Genomic DNA, 22453 nt, shown 5'->3' with positions numbered 1-22453 from the left:
GTCCCTAACTACTTGTGTTGAGGATAAATTATTAGGCAGGCTTATTTGACAACTGGGATTGCAAATGCAATATGATTTTATTTCCCAAAGGTTTCCTTATATGCTCCTTTAGCGAAACATGAGCATTCTGCCACAGAGGAGCCTGGCAATCCTTGTGCTGTGGGATTTGTATATGGACATGACAGTATTCTGAACATCTCAAGCAGACCAGACTCTCTAGCAGCCAAACACCTGGTGCTATCTAGGGATTGCCCAGGATGACTGTCAAGGATAAGTCATGGAGCATCACAGGTAGTTCTTACCCCTTATCACTCTGATAATTTGCTGGGCCACAGAAATGGGGCCAGGTTTCAGAGTAGCAGCCGTGTTAGTCTGTATTCACAAAAAGAAAAGGAGTACTTGTGGCACCTTAGAGACGAACAAATTTATTTGAGCATAAGCTTTCGTGAACTACTTCTCACTTCATCCAAGTGAGCTGTAGCTCACGAAAGCTTATGCTCAAATAAATTTGTTTGTCTCTAAGGTGCCACAAGTACTCCTTTTCTTTTTGAGAAATGGGGCTGCAACCCCTACTCTTGCAAAAGGTGCCTTGAGCTCTGTAACTCTTAGGAGGCTGGCTGATCCTGAACAGCTTTTAAGCCTTCCACTCTAGCTGATTCCTATGGGTTTCAGGGGTGCTTTGCTGGAGAGGAGGAAGGGCTATGGATTATTTGGGAGTGTGACGCTGTATGATTGAAATATGACCATATATAACAATGTTGCTACCATTGTTATACAATTGCAACGAATCTTATACAAAGTATGTCATGTAAGGTATCAATGGAAAGGTTACAGTCTATCAAATATGATTATCCTGTTTATATTCATGTATCATCTTTGTATCTAATGTTATGAATATTTATTATGTACCAATATTTCAGATGTGTTTGATCCTGGAGTAACACCCACCAGGTAAAATTTGCATTGAAGCCAGACAGCTTTGTGTTGATGGCTCATCAAAGGCAATTAACTCTCACAATGGGCCATAGAAGAAACTCATTCAGCCCAGATGTCTCTTTCTGCAGCTACCTTAGCCTCTAAGTGGCCAGTGACTTGCCCTTGTGAGTCTGGACTCCATCTAGTGTCTGTACTTTTCCACAAACTGTGCTGGGAGCTTAGATTAGGACAGGTTTCAGAGTAGCAGCCGTGTTAGTCTGTATTCGCAAAAAGAAAAGGAGTACTTGTGGCACCTTAGAGACTAACAAATTTATTAGAGCATAAGCTTTCGTGAGCTACAGCTCACTTCATCGGATGCATTTGGTGGAAAAAACAGAGGAGAGATTTATATACACACACACAGAGAACATGAAACAATGGGTTTATCATACACACTGTAAGGAGAGGTTTCAGAGTAGCAGCCGTGTTAGTCTGTATTCGCAAAAAGAAAAGGAGTACTTGTGGCACCTTAGAGACTAACAAATTTATTAGAGCATAAGCTTTCGTGAGCTACAGCTCACTTCATCGGATTATGCTCTAATAAATTTGTTAGTCTCTAAGGTGCCACAAGTACTCCTTTTCTTTTTACTGTAAGGAGAGTGATCACTTAAGATAAGCCATCAGCCACAGCAGGGGGGGGAAAGGAGGAAAACCTTCCATGGTGACAAGCAGGTAGGCTAATTCCAGCAGTTAACAAGAATATCCGAGGAACAGTGGGGGGTGGGGTGGGGGGGAGAAATACCATGGGGAAATAGTTTTACTTTGTGTAATGACTCATCCATTCCCAGTCTCTATTCAAGCCTAAGTTAATTGTATCCAGTTTGCAAATTAATTCCAATTCAGCAGTCTCTCGTTGGAGTCTGTTTCTGAAGCTTTTTTGTTGAAGTATAGCCACTCTTAGGTCTGTGATCGAGTGACCAGAGAGATTGAAGCGTTCTCCAACTGGTTTTTGAATGTTATAATTCTTGACGTCTGATTTGTGTCCATTCATTCTTTTACGTAGAGACTGTCCAGTTTGGCCAATGTACATGGCAGAGGGGCATTGCTGGCACATGATGGCATATATCACATTGGTAGATGCGCAGGTGAACGAGCCTCTGATAGTGTGGCTGATGTGATTAGGCCCTATGATGGTATCCCCTGAATAGATATGTGGACAGAGTTGGCAACGGGCTTTGTTGCAAGGATAGGTTCCTGGGTTAGTGGTTCTGTTGTGTGGTGTGTGGTTGCTGGTGAGTATTTGCTTCAGATTGGGGGGCTGTCTGTAAGCAAGGACTGGTCTATCTCCCAAGATCTGAGAGAGCGATGGCTAGATTAGGACAGTACATTTCCATCCACATGGGAGAGGGTATACAAGACCCTGGAAATATCTCCATTTTGTCTTCATATCCTGCTTCATTTCTCTGGACTAGATTCTAACAAGGAAGCTATCAACAAGGACTGATGACCCCCAAGCTGTTTGGGTAATTTCCAGAGAGACATTTGCAAACCAGCAGTTTATTCATCACTGCTACATACCTTCCTGTGATTGTATGTATATGATCAATTAACCATTTTAACTCTGTTCTACTTCTTTCCTCTTAAAAATAAACCTTTAGATTTTAGCTACTAAAGGATTGACAACAGGCTGATTATTGGGTAAGATCTGAGTTATATAGTGACCTGGCTATGTGGCTGATCTTTTGAGATCAGAAGAATCCTTTGTTTGATTAAATTCGTTTTCAGTAACCACTCATCATCAAGTCTAGTGTCTGCGTGGTGAGACAAGGGCTGGAATGCCTAAGGAGACTGCATTTTTTATTTCTGGTTAACCAGTGTGATGAGACAGAAGTTTACTTTTGATGCTGGCTCGATGTATCTAATGGCAGAATAACCACCAGTTTGGGGTGAGTCTGTCCTATTTCTCAGCATTTTGTCCTGAATCTGGCATCCTCAGCTGTGACCCACTGAGGCACGGTGACAGGAGGAGAGGCCCGGTCAGCTCTTCCATCTTCCCCAGCAAAAACTGAGTCAAGATTGAGTGGACTGTTTAACTGTTCAGCGTTGTGTCCCTTTCTCTCTAAATCCTCCTTACTGCTGACAGAGGCTTTCCAAGCACATGCAGTTTTCTGTGGCCCAATGGAGCTAATAAGGATATTAGGAAGAGCTGCTCCCTTTATGAGCTGCTGCCAAGGGAAAGAGACAGGTGGCATAACTGTGGGCTTACTCAGAAATAGGCACAACAACTTGTGACCCCAAAAGGTCAGGTTAAGTTCTGTACCACTGAACTATAAATACTTAACAGCTGGCTTCTGGGACAGTTCTCGCAGGGGTTTGTTAGTGTGTGCAGGTGAGAAGGTTCACTTTTGCTCTCTTACTGTGAGCCATAAGGTTTGGATCAGGAGCAGAAGAAGCGTTCAGCCCATTACAGATATATGAGCCAGCGACAAAGTTTGATTCTGATCCAAACTTCCCTGAAGTTCAGGGGCATTTGGTACTGGGATTTGGTTTGGACTGTTCTCAGGTATTAACATTTAAATAGAAAATGTATTGAGGATAAATGTTGATTATTATGTTAATTTGGGGGTATTTAAATGATTCTGAGGTAAAGAGACTCACTGAGCATATGACTTTCCATGGCTCAGTAGAACGAAATAGGAGGAAGAGCTGCTGTCAAGGGGGAGAGCACAAAGAAAGGAGATGCTATAACTGCCCCCTTTTCCCATGTTTCCTCCCCAAACCAGTACAGAGAGCTAGATCCTGCATTATTAAAGTTACTGGAAGTTTTTTTCATTGACTTGAATGAGAGACGGATCAAGCTTAGCCTGCCCTCACAACCCTGCTCGCCAAACCACCACCCACTCCTCATTCGCATCTTCCCCCCTCCCCATAGACTTGCTTTTGCCATGATGTCCCACAAGTAAGTGAGTAACAATATCATTTAAACCAAAATCCCTCTGTGCTCTGCCCTTTGTCTCTCCTGCCTAGATTGTGAGCACCTTGGGGCAGAGAATCTCTCTTGTGTCCTATACCGGTGCTGAAATCATTGTCAGTGTGTAACAAATGATAACTGGATTGTTTCTTCATAAACAATGGGTTGAGGTCTTCATAGGAGTCATTAGCCACAGTGGGATAATTTCCACTGCATCCAAGTCTCCAGAGGAAACACTTACAGAACTGAGGCCCTCGTGTGTGTGACTTCTCATTCCTTTCAGTTACCTGCCGAATGACTGTGAAAGCACACAAATGTCCTTCTTGTGCTTAAAGAAAGAAGCCTTGTACAGAATGAGATGTTGCATGACAAGGTGAATCTTACTGACATAGATTGTTCAAAGATGCAGCTACATTCTTATTAAACGTGTGATGTTGGGGAAAAAAGAAACAAAACGATTAATGTTATTTCTGCACGAGGCGCTCTTTCTCCCCTCCCCCTCCATGGAAGTTAATGGTGTCCAGACTGAACAGATGAGTCATTGATTGGCTAACAGCTGCCCTTACCCACCAATGGTGTCTGAACAGAAATGAGCACAGTGGAGGAGAATAGGATTTTCATGATTGGGGGAAATTTAACCATCTGGATAGCTGTAACCGTTAGAACATAAGTATGGCCATACCGGGTCAGACCAATGGTCCATCTAGCACAATATCCTATCTTCTGACAGTGGCTGGTGCCCACTGATCCATCTACTGTTGTCCATTCCCAGCTTCTGGCAGCCAGAGGTTTAGGGCCCCCCAAAACATGGGATTTTGTCTCTGACTGTCTTGGCTAATGGTCACTGATGGACCTATCCTCCATGAACTTATCTAATTATTTTTAACCTAGTTATACTTTTGGCCTTCACAACATCCCCTGGCAACGAGTTCCACCGATTGACTGTGCGTTGTATGAAGAAGTACTTCCTTATGCTTGTTTTAAATCTGCTGCCTATTTCCATTTGGTGATCCCTGGTTTTTTGTGTTTTATGTGAAAGGGTAAATCACTGTTCCTTACGCATTGTCTCCACGTCATTCATGGTCTTATTGGCCTCGATCGTAGCCCCCCTTAGCCGTCTCTCTTCCAGGCTGAGCAGTCCCAGTATTTTTAATCGCTCCTCATACGGAAGCTGGTCCAGACCTGTAATCATTCCTGTTGCCTTTCTCTGTACCTCTTCCAATTCAGTATATCTTTTTTGAGATGGGGTAACAGGATTCTATGTTTTGTTGAGGTATGGGTGTATCATGGATGTATATAGCTGTGTTATGATGTTTTCTGTCTTATTTATCCTTTACTTAATGGATCCTAACAATCTGTTCCCTTTTTTGGCTGCTGCTGCACATTGAGTGGATGTTTTCAGAGAACTATCCACAATGACTCCAAGATCTCTTTCTTGAGTGGTAACAGCTAATTTAGACCTTGTCACTTTGTATGTATAGTTGGGATTATGTTTTCCAATGTGCATTACTTTGCATTTATCAATATTCCATTTAATCTGCCATTTTGTTGCCCAGTCATCCAGTTTTGTGAGATCCCTTTGTAACTCTTCACAGTCAGTTTTGGATTTAAGTATTTGAGTAATTTTGTATCATATGCAGACTTTGTGACCTCACTGCTTACCTGCTTTTCCAGATCGTTTATGAATATGTTGAACAGCAGTGATCCCAGTACATATCCTTGGGGGACACCCTATTTACCTCTCTGCACTGTGAAAACTGACGATTTATTCCTACCCTTTGTTTTCTATCTTTTAACCAGTTACTGGTCCATGAAAGGACCTTCCCTCTTATCTCATAAGTGCCTACTTTGCTTAAGAGCCTTTGGTGAAGGACATTGTAAAAGGCTTTTTGAAAGTCCAAGTACATTATATCCCCTGGATTCCCCCTTGTCCACATGTTTGCTAATACCCTCAGAAAATTCTAGTAGGGTTTTGTAACAGTCTCCTGTGATGAATTCAAGAAGGGCCATTAAATATGGAGATGATACTTTCAATTCCCATGTAGATATTCTAACCCAAAGAGCATTAACAGATGTTATTTGCTGGAGTATAAACAGTGTGTACTCAATTTGCAACAATATTTTTCTCATTTGATAAAGAGGAATAGCTTAAATAATATGTTTAAACATGGTATTGGCTTGCCATCCAACAACCTTATTGCTAGTAGAGCAGTCAAGCTAATGGTATGAACCAAAGCAAACTCTGAATGTCTCCAGCGAATTCAAGAATTTGTCTTAGACTTTGGTGATTCGTCCCTGAAAAGCAATATATTGAGGGTCTGTTCTTAAGAGCCATTACTCACACAACTATAGACCACACTGAAATTGGCTGCCACTACAAATCACTACCTAGGTGCATTGTCACTGAAATACTTGACAGGTTTCAGAGGGGTAGCCATATTAGTCTGTATCAGCAAAAACAACAAGGAAACAGAAACACTAAGCCAGGAACTAATCCCTGCAACAAACCCCATTGTGAACTCTGTCCACATATCTATTCAAGGGACACCATCATAGGACCTAACCACATCAGCCACAGCATCAGGGACTAGTTCACCTGCACATCTACTAATGTGATATATGCCATCATGTGCCAGTGATGCCCCTCTGCCATGTACATTGGCCAAACTGGACAGCCTCTACGCAAAAGAATAGATGGACACAAATCAGACATCGAGAATTGTAACATTCAAAAACCAGTAGGAGAGCACTTCAGTCTCCTTGGATACTCAATAACAGATTTAAAAGTGTCCATTCTTCAACAAAAAAACTTCAAAAACAAACTTCAATGAGAAACTGCAAAGCTTGAATTAATCTGCAAACTTGACACCATCAAATTAGGCCTAAATAAAGACTGGGAATGGCTGGGTCACTAAAAAAAGTAATTTTCCCTCTGTTGATACTCACGTGGTCTTGTCAACTGTTGGGAATGGGCCACATCCACCCTGACTGATTTGGCCTTGTTAGGGTGACCAGATAGCAACTGTGAAAAAACAGGATGGGGTGGGAGGTAATAGGCACCTATATAAGAAAAAGTCCCAAAAAACGGGACTGTCCCTATAAAAACAGGACATCTGGTCACCCTAGGCCTCATTAGCACTGACCCCCTCCCACCCCCCCACTTAGTAAGGCAACTCCCATCTTTTCATGTGTTGTATATTTATACCTGCCTACTGTATTTTTCACTCCATGCATCTGATGAAGTGGGTTCTAGCCCACGAAAGCTTATGCCCAAATAAATGTGTTTAAACTAAGGTGCCACAAAGACTCCTCGTTGTTTTTGCTGAAATACTTGAGTTTATCTTACAGACAGATATGCTGGTTTACAGGCCCAAAGGGCAAGCTCTGGGAGAATAGGAGGCTATTTTTAAAAAAAAAAAAAAAAAAAAAAAAAAAAGGGCAGAGCAAATAAAGATGATGATGCCAAACGCTGCTTGTAAAGCAGTACTAAAGATTTTCCTTGTGACTCGAGAGAAAATTTAGAGTGTGAAGAATTTGCTTGGGCAGAAACTTTATTCTGTGATGGAGATGCTGTTGTACGAGAGTTGGCTGAACTTGGTGTGTTAGACAGAGCTCCAGAAACTGGTCGTAACCTTAAAAATTGCTAAGATTCCTGGAAGGAAAGTCAGTCGTATGGATGTGTGTGGGAAGGAGGAAGCTGCGATTGCTTCTAAGGGAGTGGAACTGTTTTTATATTTGAAAGCCAGGACCCTCTGTGGTGGTGAATGTAATTAACAGCTAGTACTCAGTGCACAATGGGAGCAGACTGTGGGGCTGCATGATCAGACTCGTTATGGGAATTGGATTTGTTCCAAGCATAGTACTTTTTTATCTGCTACATCAAGCCAAAAATGTTGAAGCTATATACAAGAAATAAGCATAATACCAGCATCAGGACATGAAACGTGAAACAGCAGCTGGCCTGAGCAATTTTTGTGTATATTTTCAATCGAAAGTCTGTGTGGACTTTTTGATCCTCAAACCTGAGGCAGCAGGAGTATTTCAGTGATGGTGGATCACTTCACCCCATTTGCTCGGGCATTTGTGTTATCTTAGGTAGTGGCAGCTACATTATAAGGGGATTTTACTTGTATATTCTACCGCTGGTGATAACAATGGTGGGGAGCAGGTGGGAGTGCTAGTGTAAACCAAGTGCTGGTAGCTGCCAGCCTTTTCACTGCTGTAGTGTGTCTAGACCTGTTGTGAATTAATTCACCAGTTGGCCACAATCTCCTGGGGAAATTCTAACTCCCTCCTTCCTTTGATACTCTTGCAAATCACACAGCATGTTTCAGTGTCTGTAGATGGTGAGGACCTTGCCTCTGTCTCTCACCCAAAAGATGTCATCTCTAAGACTACGGTCCCTGTGGCCTAACACCATGCTGGACCATTAGTTTAGTACTGACACTTGGGAAAGAGTGCCCCCCTATCCCTGCTGTAACCACCAACACCACTTTCTGCAGGGACTCTGTTTTGTTAGAATTCTCCTGTTTCAAGTACTGCCCATGACCAGCCTTGTTTAACTTTGGAGATCTCATGAGATCATAGACCCAGGCAGCATGGCTGTCAGTGCTCTGCCTTTTTTATACCCGTTGCTTGATCCCAGTGTAGGCCAGTTGTCCTAACCCGCTATGGTCTGGGAATGGAATTAAGATGAGGCAGACTTTTGGGTAGGGGGCAGCCTACCAGCCTAATCTTCCTTGTGGTGTGGAAGCTGCAGTCAGATGAGAGGTGTCTGGTCACTGAAGGGTTTATAGCTTTATACATATTTTTGTTCACTGTACTGAAAAGGTCAGTTATACAAACTTTTTTTATAAAAAGTACTTGATTCATCAAAATTGTACAGTTGTTGCTGACAATTTTAGAAGAGCAATGATGACTGACTCTAGTTCATTGCTTAGAAACAGGTTCACTCCCCCCGCCATGCTGGGCAGAGACTCCCTGAGGTAGGAAATAACAGGTTCTGCTGTAGCCTGATACTATAGACTTACTCTCTAAGGGGATACTGTCACAGAGGATAGAGACCCCTTGTCACATTGTCTAATGCACATACCCAACAGGTACAGGCAAGAATATAGTAATCAAACCCATAAGCATATAGCACACCACAATCTCAAGCTTTTGGCCTGAAACTCAGCTTTTGGGGATTTCTCATGTCCTCAGGACTGCCTCAAAATTCTCAGGTCTTCTAATGGTGCAACTGTGAAGTGCCTTTGGAGGAACTGAGAGATGGGTTGTTTAAGGCAGGCTGCAAAAAAAGAAAACTCTTGAGAAACACCTTTGCCAAGAGGCATATGCAGTAGTAATTTTTGCTGTAATATTTTAAAGCAGCCAGAGTTTTTCCATTGGTTTCTGTAGAGTATTTTTAATTAATCTGGATTGATATAATTAGGGCTTGTCTACACAGTGATTTAGTGCATGGCAAGCTAGGGTGTAACTCTAAAGCACTCCAGGCACTAACTGGCTGTGTGGGCATTGTTGCCATACACCAAAAATTCCCTAGTGCGCTTTGATGTCAGAGCTCACTACAGAACTTTTAGTGCACAGTAGCAGGGTCCACACAGCCAGATAATGTATGGCAGGCTCGAGCCCTGTAGATTCACACCCTGGCTTGCTGTGCACTAAATCACCAGGTAAAGAAGCCCTTATTTTTAACACAAAATGAATATAACAACTCGAGGAAGGCTCTACTGAAGACACTGAGGGATAATCTAGACTGGCAACGCTAAAGCAGTGCTATGGCAGCCCTTTAACATGGTTTGTGTGGTGGCGGTGCAGCGCTGGGAGAGAGCTCTCCCAGCACTCTAAAAAAAACCCACCTCCACGAGGGGGCATAGCTCCCAGCACTGGGGCACTGTTTACAGTGCTGAAACTTGCTGCGCTCAGGGGTTTTTTTTCACAACCTTGAGCGAGAAAGTTGCAGCGCTGTAAATTTCTCCAGTGTAGACAAGACCTGAGGAAAGGGCTCAGAGGTATGAAACCTCAGCATCCTGCAGGAGGCTAAGCTAGGAGCACACAGTGCTCAGTGGATTAGCCTGGTTTGTTTTGCTGCCTTGAAGGGGGATTAGCTGGAGCAAGCCACCTTGTTTTGTTGCTTGTTGTTTTCTTTGTGCTGGGCTATAGCAAGCCCCAAGGAATTTGTTTCATTGAACTTGTGTACCGGAGAAGGGAATGACTTTTTACGGTTGGCTGGGGAGCCAAACTACCCTGCCTGCAAGAGGGAAACAGACAACCACTGTAATTCATGGTAAAAGGTGAGATACCTGCCCAAAGAGCCTAGGGATTAAATTCTGTTGACCAAACTCAGTCTTGTTAAAATAAGGACTGCAGGGTAGGGCGCATAGAAATTAGAGATGACAAGACATGTTAGCATCTAATGCAGCCTCCTGCTCAAGAAAATGCAGGTTAAAGATCTGCTTTAGAAGGACAAGAATGAAAAGAACTGACTGAGAGGCTCTCTAACCTATTGATGATGATTTTAACAAATCTTGGAATGCGGGGCAAGCTCCAGAGGCCTGGGGGAAAAAAGCTAATGTTGTGTCAATACTTTCAAAGAGTAAATGGGATGATCCGGGTAACTTTAAAGTAGTTAGTCTGACATTGATCCCAGGTGAAATCATGGAAAGGTTGATATGGGACATAATCAGTGTAAAAAAAAAAATTAAAGTATGGTAGTATAATAAATACTAATCAACATGGGTTGTTGGGTTTTTTTGAAAATAGGTGTTGTCAAATAAACTTGATATAATTTAAGAGATTGGTTGCTAAAAGTAACTGTTGACATAATAGGAAAGGTATTTGACTTAGTCCTATATAACATCCTAATTTTAAAAAAAGCAATATATGAAATCAATATTAAATTGATTAAATACTGGTTAACTGATAAATCCCAAAAAGTAATTGTAAATGGGGAGTCATGCGATAGGGATGTTTCTAGTAGAAGTCCCACAGAGATTGTGGCCTGATTCTATTCAATGTCTTTATCAATGATCTGGAAAAAAACATAAAATAATTGCTGGTGGTAATTTCAGATGACAGAAAAATTGGGGGAGTGGTAAATAATGATGGGGACAGATCAATGAGGATCATTTTGTAAAGTGGGCTCATTTGAACAACATGCATTTTAATACAGCCAAGAGCAAAGTCATATGTCTAGGAACAAAGAATGTAAGTCACACTTATGTGGTAGGGGATTTTCTCATGGAATGCAGTGACACTGTAAAGGACCTATGGGGTCATAGTAGATAACCAATTGAACGAAAGTTCCCAGTGCAAAGATGTAGCTAAGAAAACAATGTGATCCTTGCATGTACAAGATGGAGGGAAGTGGTATTACCTTTGTATACAGTATTAGTGAGTCTCTTACTGGAATACTATGTCAAATTCTGGTGGACACAGTTAGGATCTACAACCTATCCTGAAAGACAATCCCTCACTCTCACAGTTCTTGGGAGACAGGCCAGTCCCCGCTTACAGACAGCCTCCCAATCTGAAGCAAATACTCACCAGCAACCACACAACAAAAACACTAAACCAGGAACCTATCCTTGCAACAAAGCCCATTGCCAACTCTGTCCACATATCTATTCAAGGGACACCATCATAGGACCTAATCACATCAGCCACACTATCAGAGGCTTGTTTACCTGCACATCTACCAATGTGCCAGCAATGCCCCTCTGCCATGTACTTTGGCCAAACCGGGACAGTCTCTACACAAAAGAATAAATGGATACAAATCAGATGTCAAGAATTATAACATTCAAAAACCAGTCGGAGAACACTTCAATCTCCCTGGATGCTCAATTACAGACCTAAAAGTCGCAATTATTCAACAAAAAAACTTCAAAAACAGACGCCACTGAGAAACAGCAGAACTGGAATTAATCTGCAAACTGGACACCATTAAATTAGGCTTGAATAAAGACTGGGAGTGGATGAGTCATTACACTAACTAAAAACTATTTCCCCATGCTACTTTTCCCCCTACTGTTACTCACACTTTCTTGTCAACTATTTGAAATGGGCCATCCTGATTATTACTACAAAAGATTTTTTCTCCTGCTGATAATAGCTCACCTTAATTGATTGGTCTTGTTAAGAGTTGGTATGGCAACCCCCATTTTTTCATGTTCTCTGTGTGTGTGTGTGTGTGTGTGTGTTCCTACTGTATTTTCCACTGTATGCATCTGATGAAGGGGTCTTTAGCCCACGAAAGTTTATGCTCAAATAAATTTGTTAGTCGCTAAGGTGCCACAAGTACTCCTCGTTCTTTCTATTCAGTTTAGTTTATCCAAGAGAAGGTTAAGAGGTCACTTGATCATGATCTACAAGTACCTGCATGATTAAGGTTTCTAATAGTAGATAGCTTGTTAGGTAACAGAAAAAGGCATAATGAGATCCAGTAGTTGCAAGATGAAGCTAGACAAATCCAGACCAGACATAAGGTGCAAATTTTTAACTGTGAAGTTACTTAGCCATTGGAATACATTACCTAGGGCCATAGCGAATTCTCTGTCACTTGAAGCCTTTAAATCAAGACTGAACATCTTTCAAAAAGAAATGGTGTAGCTCAATTAGAAGTGGTGGGTTTAATGCACAAATTACTGGGTGAGGTTATGTGGCCTTTGTTATGCCGTGGGTCAGACTAGATGATCATTATGGTCCCTTCTGGCCTTAAAAATCTATTAATTTGCTTTTAAAAAGTATTAGCCTCTTAGCAGTGGCCTCATCTGGAAGATTTTACCCATCTGAAAGCAATGGAGTTCTCATGTTCTATCTGAAAATGTAAAACACCAACATAAAAACCATGCCTTGTGCATTTCTGTCATTCTAAAAATAAACAAAATAAACCAGATGAGGCCATTGTTAGGACAATATTTTGACCTAACAACCTTTCAGAGAGTGTGTGGCTTTTTTTTTTTTATAGCATGATCTGACTACACAAACAAATGCATGTTTGCTAGACCCTCTCAGCTTCTTTGTTAATGGTTTCAATTATTTTCTAACTCTGATACTTGCACCTGAAAACAAGCCTAACCCCTTCTTTACAGCCTTCATTTAGTAAACATTGATTTCTTCCCTCGTGTTTCACAGAATTGAAGCTAATACAGCTCATGCTGTAAATTGTCTGCTTAATATGCACCCTAAGGAGGCTAAGATTGCTTGGCAAATATGGGTCAAAATCCAGCTGCAGACCTCACTCATTTAGCTAAAAGAAAAGGAGTACTTGTGGCACCTTAGAGACTAACAAATTTACTCAGATGGGCCCCGATCCTTTAAAGAGCTCCATATGCAAGTGGGCCCCTATTGAAGTCAGCGGGGCTCTGCCCAGGTGCAGGAAACTAAGTAAAAAGATAGTTGCTGCTTGTGATTTTATAGAAAGATGTTTGTGTTTTTGTGGACTACACAACAGTGTGGTACATAACAGTTTTATTGGAGCGATTTTTGGACCGGTGCATTATTTACATGAGGCAAAATCTTTAATGAGTTGTGCAGCTCACTGCAAACTAGTGCTAATAAAGCCTTTTTATCTTGCCCCACTATTCTGTGTGTGCCACATAATGGAACAGAGAACCTGTTTCAGAAACGCTTTAGAGATTTAAAAAATGTTTTGGGATTGGCACCATTTTATGCATTCTGTAAAGCCATATGCTGTAGTCGCCATGAGACCAACTATATGCAGCTTGGAGGGGGAGAGAGTAAAAGTCATTTGTTGAAAGCCCTTCAAAAAACGACCTAAAATGGATTCTCTAGATATAAAAATGTCCTAACTTTTAAAGTCTGGTCTCTCGGGATCTTTCAGGACTAGAAGCAAGTGGTGTGTGTATGTGTGTATTTGTATTTGTATATACTCATACAACTACACACACACACACACACCCTAAGGTATAGATCACATAAAAAGTGTCTCCTTAATTTTATCTATAGATGCAGCCTCTGCCAGCGTGGAGGCTTCAGGGCACAGAGAGCAGCTCAAAGGCAGCTGCCTGCCTTGGCAGTGACAGCGGGACCAGGGCTTTGACTGGCTTGCTCAGATGACCCAAGTGGCCTGGCCCCCCGTGAGTTGAGTCAGAGAGACTGACAGCATGAGCAGGGAAAGAGGCTGGTTGTTGCTCCCCACAGCATCTGGAGGATCAGATGTTCCAACTCTCCCAGTTGGAAAGCCTGGAGCCCCCATTCATCATTGCACAACAGAGAGTCAAGCCCAAAAAGCTGTGGCACACATGGGGGCTGAAAACAAGCAGTGACCATAACTCCATAACCACCCCCACCCCCACCCCACCGCCACCCCCACCATACCCGGAGCCAGCAAGGGCTGGACCCCATCCGTCCACAAGTAGAGCAATCAGCTGCGCAGAGAAGGATACCAACCCCATATGCTGAACTCTAGCCCCACTGGCCTGATTAGGCTTGTGGGGGTTGCTGGGGTGGCATGAGGGTTTTCTTATGACATTGATTTAGTTGTGGGCCGTTACCGGATGGGGTCTTATTTAGTGATCATCCCTGAGAGCTTTGCCTGTTCCCTGCCCCTCTGTTTAATGTATCCCTCTCCTGCTGCACTCAAACTCCCTCCTGGAACCTGCACCCTTCACCCGCTCCTGTACCCCAGCCCCCTGCCCCAGCCCAGACCCTGCACCCAAACTCCTTCCCAGAGTTCAATCCCTCCCCCCTCCTGCACCCAGACTCCCTCCCAGAGCCTGCACCCCACACCCCCTCCTGTGCCCCAGCCCAGAGCCCCCACCTTGCACCCAAACTCCCTCCCAGAGCCTGACCCCACACACCCCCTGAATCCCAACCCTCTGCCCCAGCCCAGAGCCGCACCCAAACTCCCTCCCAGAGCCTTAGGCAGGTGTCGGGGGGTGGGACTTGTACCCGTTCTGGACACCAACAAAAATTATACAAACCTGCTGCCCCTGCTCACCACTCCTAAGTAGCCTAGCAAAGGGGGATCCATAGATAATTATAGGGGTAGTTGTAGCAACTCCTATATTGACTTTTTTTATAAAAAAAAGTTTTTATTCCTCTGTAGTTGAAATAACCTTCAGTGCTTGTTTTTTCCATAATGAGTGTGTCTCATGTAACCAGGGCAAATCTAGAAATAGAAATGGGCACAGCTATAGTTTTCTTCCTGGGCAATGCAAGTGCTGTCTGTCCCAAGGGCAATAGGCCTGACTGCCTACTAAGTAGCCTGGTAAAAACCTCCAAACCAGATACATCTCCTACTGCAGTGTTTTCATGGACTCTGACAAGACAGCCTGCCATTAACTCTCATGTCTTTGTTCCTGATTAAAACCCAGGTCACGTCATCGTGGCCCTAAACTGTCGCTTCTAAATCAGTCACCTTTGACTCTCTTGAAGGTTGAAACATTTATGGGCAAAATCCAAGGTGTGTACTGTGGCTTTTCCCCCTGAACTGTAGGCTTGCTTTTGGCAATAAACTATATGAGGTGAAAAGAAAAGGAGTACTTGTGGCACCTTAGAGACTAACAAATTTATTAGAGCATAAGCTTTCGTGAGCTACAGCTCACTTCATCGGATGCATTTGGTGGAAAAAACAGAGGAGAGATTTATATACACACACACAGAGAACATGAAACAATGGGTTTATCATACACACTGTAAGGAGAGTGATCACTTAAGATAAGCCATCACCCACAGCAGGGGGGGGAAAGGAGGAAAACCTTCCATGGTGACAAGCAGGTAGGCTAATTCCAGCAGTTAACAAGAATATCAGAGGAACAGTGGGGGGTGGGGTGGGGGGGAGAAATACCATGGGGAAATAGTTTTACTTTGTGTAATGACTCATCCATTCCCAGTCTCTATTCAAGCCTAAGTTAATTGTATCCAGTTTGCAAATTAATTCCAATTCAGCAGTCTCTCGTTGGAGTCTGTTTTTGAAGCTTTTTTGTTGAAGTATAGCCACTCTTAGGTCTGTGATCGAGTGACCAGAGAGATTGAAGTGTTCTCCAACTGGTTTTTGAATGTTATAATTCTTGACGTCTGATTTGTGTCCATTCATTCTTTTACGTAGAGACTGTCCAGTTTGGCCAATGTACATGGCAGAGGGGCATTGCTGGCACATGATGGCATATATCACATTGGTAGATGCGCAGGTGAACGAGCCTCTGATAGTGTGGCTGATGTGATTAGGCCCTATGATGGTATCCCCTGAATAGATATGTGGACAGATTGACAGAGCCAGAAGAGTACCCAGAAGTCACCTACTACAGGACAGGCCCAACAAAGAAAACAACAGAACGCCACTAGCCATCACCTTCAGCCCCCAACTAAAACCTCTCCAACGCATCATCAAGGATCTACAACCTATCCTGAAGGACGAGCCATCGCTCTCTCAGATCTTGGGAGATAGACCAGTCCTTGCTTACAGACAGCCCCCCAATCTGAAGCAAATACTCACCAGCAACCACACACCACACAACAGAACCACTAACCCAGGAACCTATCCTTGCAACAAAGCCCGTTGCCAACTCTGTCCACATATCTATTCAGGGGATACCATCATAGGGCCTAATCACATCAGCCACACTATCAGAGGCTCGTTCACCTGCGCATCTACCAATGTGATATATGCCATCATGTGCCAGCAATGCCCCTCTGCCATGTACATTGGCCAAACTGGACAGTCTCTACGTAAAAGAATGAATGGACACAAATCAGACGTCAAGAATTATAACATTCAAAAACCAGTTGGAGAACACTTCAATCTCTCTGGTCACTCGATCACAGACCTAAGAGTGGCTATACTTCAACAAAAAAGCTTCAAAAACAGACTCCAACGAGAGACTGCTGAATTGGAATTAATTTGCAAACTGGATACAATTAACTTAGGCTTGAATAGAGACTGGGAATGGATGAGTCATTACACAAAGTAAAACTATTTCCCCATGGTATTTCTCCCCCCCACCCCACCCCACACTGTTCCTCTGATATTCTTGTTAACTGCTGGAATTAGCCTACCTGCTTGTCACCATGGAAGGTTTTCCTCCTTTCCCCCCCCTGCTGTGGGTGATGGCTTATCTTAAGTGATCACTCTCCTTACAGTGTGTATGATAAACCCATTGTTTCATGTTCTCTGTGTGTGTGTATATAAATCTCTCCTCTGTTTTTTCCACCAAATGCATCCGATGAAGTGAGCTGTAGCTCACGAAAGCTTATGCTCTAATAAATTTGTTTGTCTCTAAGGTGCCACAAGTACTCCTTTTCTTTTTGCGAATACAGACTAACACGGCTGCTACTCTGAAACCTGTCATTATATGAGGTGAGTATGAAAAGGAACCCGTACTGTAGAGCCCTGTGTGGGACTGTTTGTTTTTTTTTTTAATCCCACTCTCGTCCCGGCCTGCAATTCCCATGCCCACTCCCACATTGCCTCTTGCATTTTTGTCCCGCTCCCACCTGCAAAAACCTTAGATCCTGCAAATCCCATAAGAGAGACAGATTTCCCCCTCCTCCCAGCATGCTACTAAAAACAAAAAACCTGGTCAGTTAATATATAGTTTTAAAGCATGTAAAAATACTTTAACTCCTGTTATAATAGACATCAAATCTTTCTACTCCTTGGATAAATTGAAGTATTAAAACCTTTATTTAAAAAAACCCCAAACTTTACATTGCTGAAATTCTATTTATGACAAACTGATGAGAGATTTAGTGTTTTAGTGGGCAAATTACCACCGTTTTTTGTTTGTGTTTTTTTGTTTTTTTGCCCAACCCATCCTGCCCACAACAAAGTACATTTTACCCACTACCGCTATTATGGCAGTGGGTCCTGTGGGAGCCCAGTCCCACTGCAGGGCTCTGCCATACTGCTTACTCCTGATGGAGTTTTATAAATCTCTCCTTACTTGTCACTGCAGCTCGTGCTTTATCCACATCAAAGAACTGTCATGAGAGCTAGACTCTTCTTTAGGCAATCTCCTCCATGCCAAGCTCAAAAGTCATATGAAGGGCTAGATTATGATTAGTCCTTATGTGATTAAGGAGAAGGGAAGGAGGAGGCAGGGCCGAGTGCAAACTTGTGGAGAGGAGCCTGAAGATCAATCTTGCACTGTCTTCCTCGCTGGCCCAGTGTGTGTGCAAGGCTGCTCTGAGACAGAGAGTGCAGCCTGAGATGCAACCAGCCCTCCGTGGGTGTAACACGGCACCACCCCCTACACAGGGCTGGGGGGTCAGTCACAGACCCTACCTCGAGGGGCTAATTCATAAGGTTGGATCCTACCCTACAATCATCTGGTATTCTGTGCACATGCACTTCCCCTCACTCCCAGACATGGGCTTAAAACCACAGCTGTATGGGGAGAGGGATAGCTCAGTGGTTTGAGCATTGGCCCACTAAACCCAAGGTTGTGAGTTCAATCCTTGAGGGGGCCATTTAGGGATCTGGGACAAAAATGGGAGAGTGGACCTGCTTTGAGCATGGGGTTGGACTAGATGACCTCCTGAGGTCCCTTCCAACCCTGATAATCTATGAGCAAGGATTTGATTATAGTTACAAGCAGGAGAATTTTTCCCTTCCAAGTGTAATAGTCTAAAGTAAGTTTGACTTGACCTGTATGCGTCAACATTTAGCCTGTACCTTATTAGAAGGCTACTTCTATTATTGGCTCGGAGCACAACACTTGTCTGTATTAGTGTGACAAATAAAAAGACAGCACAGTCAAATCCTCCTTCACCAGCTTGTCAGCCAGTGTCCTGTCTAAGTGTCTGCAAAAAGAAAAGGAGTACTTGTGGCACCTTAGAGACTAACAAATTTATTAGAGCATAAGCTTTCGTGAGCTACAGCATCTGATGAAGTGAGCTGTAGCTCACGAAAGCTTATGCTCTAATAAATTTGTTAGTCTCTAAGGTGCCACAAGTACTCCTTTTCTTTTTGTGAATACAGACTAACACAGCTGCTACTCTGAAACCTGTCTAAGTGTGTTGCAGAGTGAAGGCTCACCAACCTGATCCCTGCTCCATCGCTTAATGAGGCTAGGAGGGGAATCTGCTTGCTCGCACTGACAGTGCAAACAGATATGGTTGAAATGGAACTGGAGCAAAGCATTAATTTGACAGACTGCCATGAATAGTTGGATGATGTGTCCTAGGTTCAAATCTTTTCCGCTGACAGCAGCATGACATGAAACTGACTCCACAGCTCTCTCCCTTTCATTTAATTTTTTTTTAAATCTTTCCAGCCTAATACAGTAGCAGTAATGGCCTCTGCTTGTAGAGGATGGCACAGGGCTCTTCTAACAACTCAGGAAAGTTACCCAGGAAAGAATTTTCTGTAGTATCTGGCTGGTAAATCTTGCCCATATGCTCAGGGTTTAGCTGATCGCCATATCTGGGGATGGGAAGGAATTTTCCTCCAGGGCAGATTGGAAGAGGCCCTGGAGGTTTTTCGCCTTCCTCTGTAGCATGGGGCACGGGTCACTTGAGGGAGGATTCTCTGCTCCTTGAAGTCTTTAAACCACGATTTGAGGATTTCAATAGCTCAGACATAGGTGAGGTTTTTCGTAGGAGTGGATGGGTGAGATTCTGTGGCCTGCGTTGTGCAGGAGGTCGGACTAGATGATCAGAATGGTCTCTTCTGACCTTAGTATCTATGAATCTATAAACTCCCCTAATGCCTTGTTTTAGGAAGAGTGTGGGTGAACTGGGCAATGGTAGGATGACCCTAGAGAGTCTTGTTTCAAGCAATGGACTGGGAGGCAAGAGATGTGGGTTCAGTTCCCAGCTCTGCTACAGAATCCCTGTGGAACCTTGGGCAAGTCAGTTAATCTTCCTGATCTCAGTAAAGGACCCTTATTTTTTCCTACCCTTTGTCCTGTCTGTTTAGATTGTTAGCAGGAGACTGTCCCTCAACAGCTATGTGTATGCACAGCACATAACTTGACAGGGTCCTGATCCGGGCTGGGGCCTCTACACGCTACTGTAATAGCCTGAAAGAGCAGGGGTTAGATCTCTGTGCACTTCACACAATGCCTGTTGCAGGTCCTTTTGATGGAATTCTAGCTCTTCACTGTTCCTGTTGGTCTTCATGACTTTTACACTGGGCCAGTTGCAGAATGTTCTTAGGGCTTGTCTATAAGAACACAGTCCCTGGCAAGCTGAGATGTGAATCTATCCTGTGCTAGCCTGCTGCATGCTAACTAGCCATGTGGCCTCTGCTGCTGTGCACTAAAAGTTCTGCGGTGCACTTTGATCCACTCTGCATTGAACCAGGAGTAGATTAAAGCACCCCGGGGAATGTTTAGTGCACGGCAGCAGGGTCCACATGGATGTTCAGTGTGCTGCAGGCCAATGCTGGGTGGATTGACACCCTAGCCTGCTGCATACTAAGTGTTTTGTACAGATAAGCTCTTGGAGCACGACCTTGATTCTGGAATTTGCTTCCCTATTGGATAGGCAAAGTCCAAGTTTGTTGATCTTCTGGGTGCACTCCTAGGCCTATTTGTACGCATGCATTTCCTTGGTGGATGGCGTCAGTGGGGGGAGTTTCTTCTATGGGCTGAGTCCAGTTTCGTTTTTTACTGGCTCCTGTCAATTTTCATTACTTCAGGCCTCAGAGGGCCATTGCCCTGTGAAAGGATTAGAGCCACTCCGAAGTCTGAAAACATTGCCGCTAGGCACTATTGTAATACACACAATGGGTAACACTGCTTGTAGAAATTTTTGAATAAGTAATTTCAAAATGTAAATTTTCAGTACAGAACTGCTGGAGCCGAGTAATTCTGTGAAAGTTAATGGAAGTTGTATAGCTAATCCCTTCACCCAGCACTGAAAATGTCCCCCTAACCATGGCAGCGGATGCATCCGATGAAGTGAGCTGTAGCTCACGAAAGCTTATGCTCTAATAAATTTGTTAGTCTCTAAGGTGCCACAAGTACTCCTTTTCTTTTTGCGAATATGTACTCTGTGTATCTCTGGTCAGGGCTTTTCTGCTCACTGACAGTATTGTTCTGCATCTCTTTCACCCATCTCTCAAAGTGAACCTGGCCTTTTTGCAGGTTCAAAAGTGTTAGGCTCCTGTACTTTTTAATCTTTTTTTTTATTTTAGTGCAATTTCCTGTTTTCAGCCAGGACTGGAAGAGACAGTCAAGGAAATAATATATCACAGTGCCTCTGACACAGCTGAGCCCATCAAAAGCTTGAAATCTCAGGAGAAAGCTTGTTCTTATGAGATTTTGAGCTCCCGTGGGCTTTGCATTTTAAACAAAACAGACAAACAAACAAAACTTTTCACTGATGGGAAAGAGTAGATTAAATCAGCGGTTCTCAAACTGTGGATTGGGACACCAAAGTGGGTCATGACCCAGTTTTAATGGGGTCACCAGGGCTGGTATTAGACTTGCTGGGGCCTGGGGCCAAAGCCCAAGCCCCTCCTCCTGGGGCCAAAGCGAAAGCCCACAGGCTTCAGCCCTGGCCAGTGGGGCTTCGGCTTCGGCTTCAGCCCTGGGTGGCAGGGCTCAGGTTACAGGTCCCCCCAGCGGGGGCTGAAGCCCCTGGGCTTCGACATTGGTCCTCCCGCCTGGGGTGGTGGGGCTCAGGCTTTGGTGCCCCCCTCCTGGGGTCATGAAGTAATTTTTGTTGTCAGAAGGGGGTTGCGGTGCAATGACATTTGAGAACTGCTGGACTATTGTATTGTGTGCTGAGCAATTTCACAAGGATTTGGCTGCTGAACTATTGGCAGTCTAATGGGAAAGCTCGTTCCGGTGATAATAGAAGGAAAATAGTTTTTTAGCAAGAGATTGCAGATGAATAGCTGTCAGGAACAAAATCACAGCCTGTGTCATGGGCCTGGAAGAAGAGATGTCATTTGGGTGGGTGGTGCCTGGAATGTTTGCTGCTTATATCTTTACATTTTCTCTTCTAAATTGTTAATGCCTGTTTCGTGCAAAGGGTCCCACAGCAGAGTAAGTCATGCCCTGTGTGACCTGTTTGTGCCTGCTGTTCTGTGCCAATGGTGTGTTTCCTTCCTTTCTATCCACTATCATTCCAACGGTATAAGCTACACACAATGGCACCCTGCCTGTGCCAGTTGGGACTCCTCATTTATGTCCTTGTTTGTTAGCTGAAATTCCTTCCTCACAATTGTGCCCCCATCAACATCATCAATCAACACCCTCCTGCCCCCCAATAGAATTTCACTCACCTGCTAATGAGAATCTGTCATGGCTGGTCCGTGGTCTCCATGTGGTCATTTACCATCCATTTACCAGTGGACGTATATCCACTGACTCTGTACTATATTCCCAAAAATTTTTAAAGGTACTTACAGCAAAGATCTGATTTTTGGAGTGGTAAATCCCTGCTGGAAATATCTATGACCTTCAGCCCCAGCGCTTTCTGTACCCAACCACGGCATGTTGGAAAGCAAAAATTTTCCCTAGGACTTTGTTTACTTTAGTTTCCAGAGACACTGCAAACATAATTTAAAGCAACAGTTCTCCCTTTATTCAGATAAGTCAGTGCAAACACACAACAAACGTCCTTCATGCTGTCTGGGTTGAAGCTTTAACT

The 22453-nt window shown here is 43.5% G+C and overlaps 1 protein-coding gene across 1 annotated transcript in view; it reads right to left on the bottom strand.

Annotated features, from left to right (window-relative positions):
• The window catches only part of NGEF (neuronal guanine nucleotide exchange factor), a 111470-nt gene extending 89251 nt beyond the window's left edge, over window positions 1-22219 (bottom strand). The window contains exon 1 of the mRNA XM_043492785.1: window positions 22086-22219. The gene's annotated coding sequence lies outside the window, so the exon portion shown is untranslated. The remainder of the gene's footprint in view (window positions 1-22085) is intronic.
• Window positions 22220-22453: the final 234 nt, after the last annotated feature.

The sequence above is a fragment of the Dermochelys coriacea genome, chromosome 9 (assembly GCF_009764565.3).
Source record: "Dermochelys coriacea isolate rDerCor1 chromosome 9, rDerCor1.pri.v4, whole genome shotgun sequence".
In the NCBI taxonomy this organism is placed as follows: domain Eukaryota; kingdom Metazoa; phylum Chordata; order Testudines; family Dermochelyidae; genus Dermochelys; species Dermochelys coriacea.
This window is presented reverse-complemented; position numbering and strand designations above follow the sequence as displayed.